Genomic DNA, 6,721 nt, shown 5'->3' with positions numbered 1-6,721 from the left:
GGGTGGGGGGACAGCGCAGGAGGGGAAGGCCCTCTATGAGGTGGATTGATTCAGTGACTGGGATAATCGGGATGTGAGTGTCAGAGACAGTGTGATCGGCACAGGACAGAGCAGAGTTTAGGGCTGTTGTACATAGGGTCGCTATGAGTCGCAAGAGACTATATACCTGTACTCCACCTGATGGTCTATGAAGGAATTGGATTGTTACATCTGTGGAAAGAATTTTTGGAGAAGCTCAATATCAGCTGTGAAAACTAGGAAAGATCCTGATTGTGGAACAAAGCATCAACTAGTAAATGCAGGTTGAAGGTTATGTTAAAGAAAATGAAACTAAATCCACAAAAACCATAATTAGACCAAAAGTCTCACCCACCTGAATTTTAAAACCATCTCACGAGCAGGTTTGACACCTTGAATACTAATAAGGAAAGACCACATAAGCTATATGGGAGGATATCAAGAATATTATCTATGAAGAATGCAAAAGGTCAATATAAAGAGGAAGAAGAGAAGACACAGATAGATGTTGGAGGAGATTTTTACTACTATTGCACTAGAGTGTGAAGAAGCCAAATAAAAGGGAAGAAAGTAGGAAGTTACGGAATTTGAAAAGAAGATTCCAAAGGATAGCTAGAGAAGATAAAGCAAAGTATTATAATGAAATGTGCAAAAAAGCTGGTCAGAAAATAAAAAAGGGAAGAATACCTTCAACATTTCTCAAGCTTAGGGAAGAAAAAAAAGATGGAAGATATACACAGAGTCACTGAACAAAAAAGAATAGGCTAACACAGAATTTCATGAAACAACATATGGACAAGGACAATGGTGAAGCAGAAAGATGTTCAAGCTGCTCTAAAAGAAATGGCAAAAACCAAACCCCCAGGAATTGATGGCATATCAATTGACATATTTCAAGAAAAAGATGCAGCCCTTTATGTGATCAACAACTTGTGCCAAGACATCTGGAAGACAACTACCTGGCTTACTGCCTGGAAGAGCTTCATAATTGTTCCTATTTGTTAAAAAAGTGATGGAAGTGTGAAAATTATTGAACAATATTACTGCTAATGTCACACACAAGCAAAATCATGCTGAAGACTATCCAAAACAACTGAAACAGTACATTAACAGAGAACTCCTAGAAAGCAAGCTGGGTTTAGAAGAGGCCATAGCACTAAGGATGTCATAGCCAATGTCAGATGGATTTTGGCTGAAGAGAGTATCAGAGTAATGTCTATTTGTGTTTCATTGACTATGCAAAGACATTTGACTGTGTGAACAACAATAAATTGTGGCTCACCTTGAGAAAATTAGAAACAACAGAACACTTAATTGTGTTTATGTGAAACCTCTATTGGACCAGGAAGCAGTAACCGAATAAGTACATGGTTCAAAATCAGAAAAAGAGTGGATCAGAATTGCATCTTGTCTCAATACCTTTCCAATCTATATGAAAAATAGATTATTTGAGAGAGTGGACTTTATGAGGATGAATATAGCATCAGAATTGGAGGAATACTCTTCAACAATCTGTGTATGCAAATGATACATCTTTTCTGAAACTGAGGAAGACCTGAGGCATTTGCTACAAAATGTCGAAGACGGCAGTCTGCAATATGGGTTGAAGCTCAACATCAAGAGGATAAAGATTCTCACCAGTAGGCCCATTAGCAACATCATGATAGATGGAGAAGAGATTAAGGTTGTTATAAATTTCATCTTGTTCAGTTCCACAATTAATACTCTTGGCAACAGCAGCTGGGAAATCAGAATACAAAATGCATTAGAGGTATTTGCTGTCAAGGACCTCTCCAGAGTGTTCAAGATCAATGGTCTAAGGTGTGCCTGATCCAGGTCATGTTTTTTGCAATTACTTACTATGCATCAGAGAGTTGATCAATGACTAATGATAATAGAAAAAGAATCAATGCCTCTGAGTTGTGGTGATGGAGAAAAGTATTGGACATACCATGGATTACTAAGAGAACAAATAAGTCTATCTTAGAAAGAGTGAAATCATGTTGCTCCTTGGAAGCAAGTATATTGAAGCTCTGTCTCATATACTTTTGGAATGTTGCTAGAAGGAACAAGTCCTTGGTGAAGGACATCGTGCTTGAAAGGTTGGAGGGACAGTGCAGGACAAGAAGACCCTGGATAAGATAGATTAACAGAGTTACTGAGGTAATGGGGGTAGCTGTATCAGAGATAGACTGGCTCAGGATAGGACAAGTTTCAGAGTTGTACATAGGAAAGCTATGAGTCACAATCAATTCAATGGCACATAATGACAACAACAACCCATCTACTCCTTTTCTTATATATTCTGCTGACAGCACAGGCAGTTGAAAACCCCTCTTCCTTAAATATATTTACTCCTTAGAAATTTGACAATGAAAATTCCAGAGTATGTTTGTTCTATTGTTCTTGGGAGACAACACACCCTGAACTCAGGAATGTATGGTAGCCCAGTGAGTGATACTCCATGTAAGTGAGAAAAGCATGATTGGCTGACATTCATACACTTTTCCAGTCTCAGGCAAGGTCCTATGCAGGGGCAGAAAGCTGGTGATTGTCAGCAGGGGAGATGGAGCAGGAACTGCCTTCCTTGTGCTGTGGCAGTGTTTCAAGGCTCTGCCCAGGGCTAAGTTAGTAACACAATGCAGAAGGAAATGTTTACAGAATTTTTCTTTGTGGATAACTTGCAGGAATGCTTTTTCCACCCTCTCCACCCCCTCACAGAGTTCTGTGAGAACAAATAAACACAGTTATGATGTTAATGAACCCATAAAATCGTCATTAGTTTTTCAACTTTTAAAATTACAGGCAATAATTGGCTCTTCATATATTTGTCAAGGGACTAGCTGGTGAAAACTTCTTCTCAGGAAAAGTTTTCTTCTCCCCAGGGAAGAAATAAAATAATTTTTACCTTCAAAATAATAGTTTACTTCAAATACTGAAATATTATAGAATTATAATACAATAAACTTTTATTTAAAAGATTTGGAGATACAAAAATAGAATGCAAATACAGGGGGGGAAGGAAATTAAGCAGCTTTAATTCACTGAGCAAGCTGTGCTGGACCTTATACAATATTTTACCTTCTTGATATGTGATTCATATGGGTTTGTCCAGAGCGGCTGAGTGTAGACATTAATAAAGATCCAAATAGTGCTTTAGGAATTGATGGCGCGAGCTGATGGCACCTATGGCCTGAAAATGCCATCTGCTATTTCTGGCAATGACCAAGGTTGCAGTCTGAAGTCTTTCTTCAACCCTGCTTACTCCTAAGTTTCAATCAGAAGGACACTGGCACAGGGACCTGGTCACAGCTTGCTTATCCATAACCTATAACTTTAACAGGTTCCAGAAAAATATGATCATACCTCTCACCACCCTTGCCTACTTGTTTTGATTATTACTAGGGCTTTAAAATAACCTACAATATCTTTCATTCCATATATGCAAGAGATCATGGGCTGAATGGACACAGAAGCTCACAAACGAAAGTTTATCTTCTATTTCAACCTAAGGGTAAGGGATTTCTATTTAGAACATTTTGAGAGAGTCTCCTCTCTCATTTTTCTCTTTCTTTTCACTCTATTCCCTTTCCATTTTTCCTCCTACACTCACTTACCCCATGACCCATTTCAACTTTAAAACATTAACCAGTGGAGTAACTTCTTAGTAACCCTGTCAAGGACTCCAATTTGATATTTATAAATTGATGATAATAATAATAATATCCTATGAACTTCAGAGAGAGACATGAAACTATAGTATCAGAAGTAGAACTTGGAGAAGTCATGCAAATATTGATGAGAAAGAGCTGCAAACAAACATTAATAATTTGAACATGGAATGTATGAACTATGAATGTACAAAAATTGGAGTTGGTTGAAAATGAAATAGAATGCATGGAGATTGACATTCTGGGTATTAATGAACTCAAATGGACTGGCATGGGCCACTTTGAATATGATATTCTATGCAAAGAATGAAAAAGTGAGGAAAATTGGTGTGGCATTCATAATGAAAAGGACAATTTCAAGGTCTGCCCTGAAATGCAATGTTGTGATTGATAGGACTATATCCATATGCATATAAGGCAAACCTATTTAACATGTATATTATTAAAATATATGCTCCTAAAACTGAAGCCAAAAATGAGGAAATTGAGGATTTCTACCAACTTTTAATGTTGGAAATTGATCAAACGTGCAGTCAAGATGCATTATCAATTGTTGTAGAAAGCAATGCAAAAGTCAGAAACAATGAGGAAGAAATGGTGGTTGGAAATTTCTTGGTGACAGAAATGAGATGGGAGAGCAAGTCACTGAGTTTTGTACATTGATTTATTCATAGAAAATACTTTTATAAAAGAATGCAAATGGGAACTTTACACATAAACCTAATCTGATGGCCAGCACAGGAATCAGACTGACAATATCTGCAGAAAGAATCATTAGAGAAACCATCAGGAGTCAGAATTCGGCCAAGGAATGACTGAAACATATCATCAATTGATCATATGCAAGTTCAAATTAAAGCTGAAGAAGATTAAAGCGAAGACACGAGAAGCAAAATATTACCTTGATTATATTCCATCTGACTTATAAAAACATCCAAAGAACAGGTTTGAGACATTGATCACCAATGATAGAAGACCAGAAGAGCTGTGGAATGAAATCAAAGATATCATCTATGAAGAGCAAAAAGTCATTCCAAAGACAGAGGAGAAAGTAAAAGCCGAAATGAATGTCAGAAGAAACTAGGAAAATTGCATTAGAGCATTGAGAAGCCAGCATAAAAGGAAGAAATGCTGAACAGGAGATATCAAAGAACAGTGTGAGAAGACAAAGAAAAGTATTATAATGAAATGTGCAAAGAGCTGGAGTAAGAGACTAAAAAAAGGGAAGAACTTGCCCAGTATTTCTCAAGCTGAAATAACTGCAAATCAAATTCAAATCTAGAGTTGCAACACTGAAAGTTGCCTTGGGAATGATTAGAGGAAAAAAAAAGAAGAAGAAGACATAGAAGGAAGAAATACACAGAACCACGGTTGCAAAAAAGAACTGGTCAATACTGAAAAATTTCAGGAAGCACCACATGAATTAGAGCTAATGGAAGCAATGCTTACCTCAAGCTATCCTGGAGACACTGACAAAAAAACAAGGTCCCAGAAATAGATGGGATATCAAATGATGTTTTTAACTAACAGATGCAAACTTGGATGTGCCCATCAGTCTATGCCAGGAAGTTTGAAGGACAGTTGACTGGCCAAAGTGACTGTAAGAGATCTATATTTGTTCCCATTCCCAAGAAAGTTGATAAAACATAATGGGAAAATTATTGAACAATATCATATACAAGCAAAACACTGCTGAAGATCATCCAAAAACAACTGGAACAGTATATTGACAGGGATCTGACAGAAATTCAAGCCAAATTTAAAGAGGCCATGGCACCAGGAAAGAATATTATTGCTAATTTCAGATGGATAGTAGCTGAAAGGAGAGGATGCCTATCTGTGTTTTACTGACTACGATCACAGTGAATTATAGCTAACATTGATAAGAATGAGAAACCCAGAACACTTAATTGTGCTCATAGAAAATCTGTAACTAGACCAAGAAGCTGCTATACAAACAGAACAAGGGAACTGTACATTTTAAAATCATGAAGGATGTGTATCAGGGGTGTATTCTTTCTTCATACCTATTCAATCTGTGTATGTACTACAAACTAACTGTGCCACTGGAGCTCCTTACCAATTCAATTTGTGTACTGAGCAAACACTTCATGAAGCCAGACTTTATGAAGAAGTATGTGCATCAGGATCTGAGGAAGGCTCATTAACGGCCTGTATTATGCAGATGACACAACCTTGCTTGCTGAAAGCTAGGGGGACCTGAAGCACTTGTTGCAGAATATCAAAGATTACAGTCTTCAATATGGATTGCATCTCAGCGTCAAGAAAACAAATGTCTTTACTACTGGTCCAGTAGGCAACGTCATGACAAATGGAGAAAAGGGTTGAAGCTATTAATAAGTTTGTCTGGCGTGGGCCCACAAACAACACCTCTGCTACCAGCAGTTAGGCAATAAGAAGGTGAATTGCTTTGTTCAAGTTGGCTGTCAAGAAACTCTCCAAAATACTGGAGAAATGATGTTGGTCTTTTCAATTACTTGCTATTCATCTGAAAGCTGGGCAGTGAGTAAGGATGGCAGAAGAAGAATTGATGTCATTTTTAAATTGATGCCATTGAGTTGTGGTGTTGGAGAATATCCTATGAACTGTCAAAAGAAAGAACAGGTATGTCTTGGAACAGGTGTAGCCAGTGTGCTTCTTGGATGCAAGGATGGCAAAGCTTCATTTGATACTTTGGTCATATTGCTAGGAAAGGCTATTCCTTGGAAAAGGATGTCATACTTCAAAGGCTAGAGGGTGAGCAAAGGAGAGAAAGATCCCTTCAAGATGTATTGACATTGTACCTGTAGCAATGGGCTCAAGTATATCAGAGATGGCGAGGAAGGCACAGGATAGGAAGAGATTTAGGTCTATTGTTCATAGGGTCACTATGAGTTCCTGTCAACACGAAGTCATTTACCAACACCACCAATAACTTTTGTAGAGTAGTAACAATGAAGAACTTTTGTTAATGTCAAATTTTCAGGTATTTTTATCTGCTTTTATTATATGATTGTTGTCATTGTTATGTG

Source organism: Elephantulus edwardii, unplaced genomic scaffold (assembly GCF_000299155.1).
Source record: "Elephantulus edwardii isolate Elephantulus edwardi_28Jun2011 unplaced genomic scaffold, EleEdw1.0 scaffold00122, whole genome shotgun sequence".
NCBI classification, from domain to species: Eukaryota; Metazoa; Chordata; class Mammalia; order Macroscelidea; family Macroscelididae; genus Elephantulus; species Elephantulus edwardii.
The sequence above is the reverse complement of the archived record's forward strand: the minus strand, read 5'-3'. Positions refer to the sequence as shown.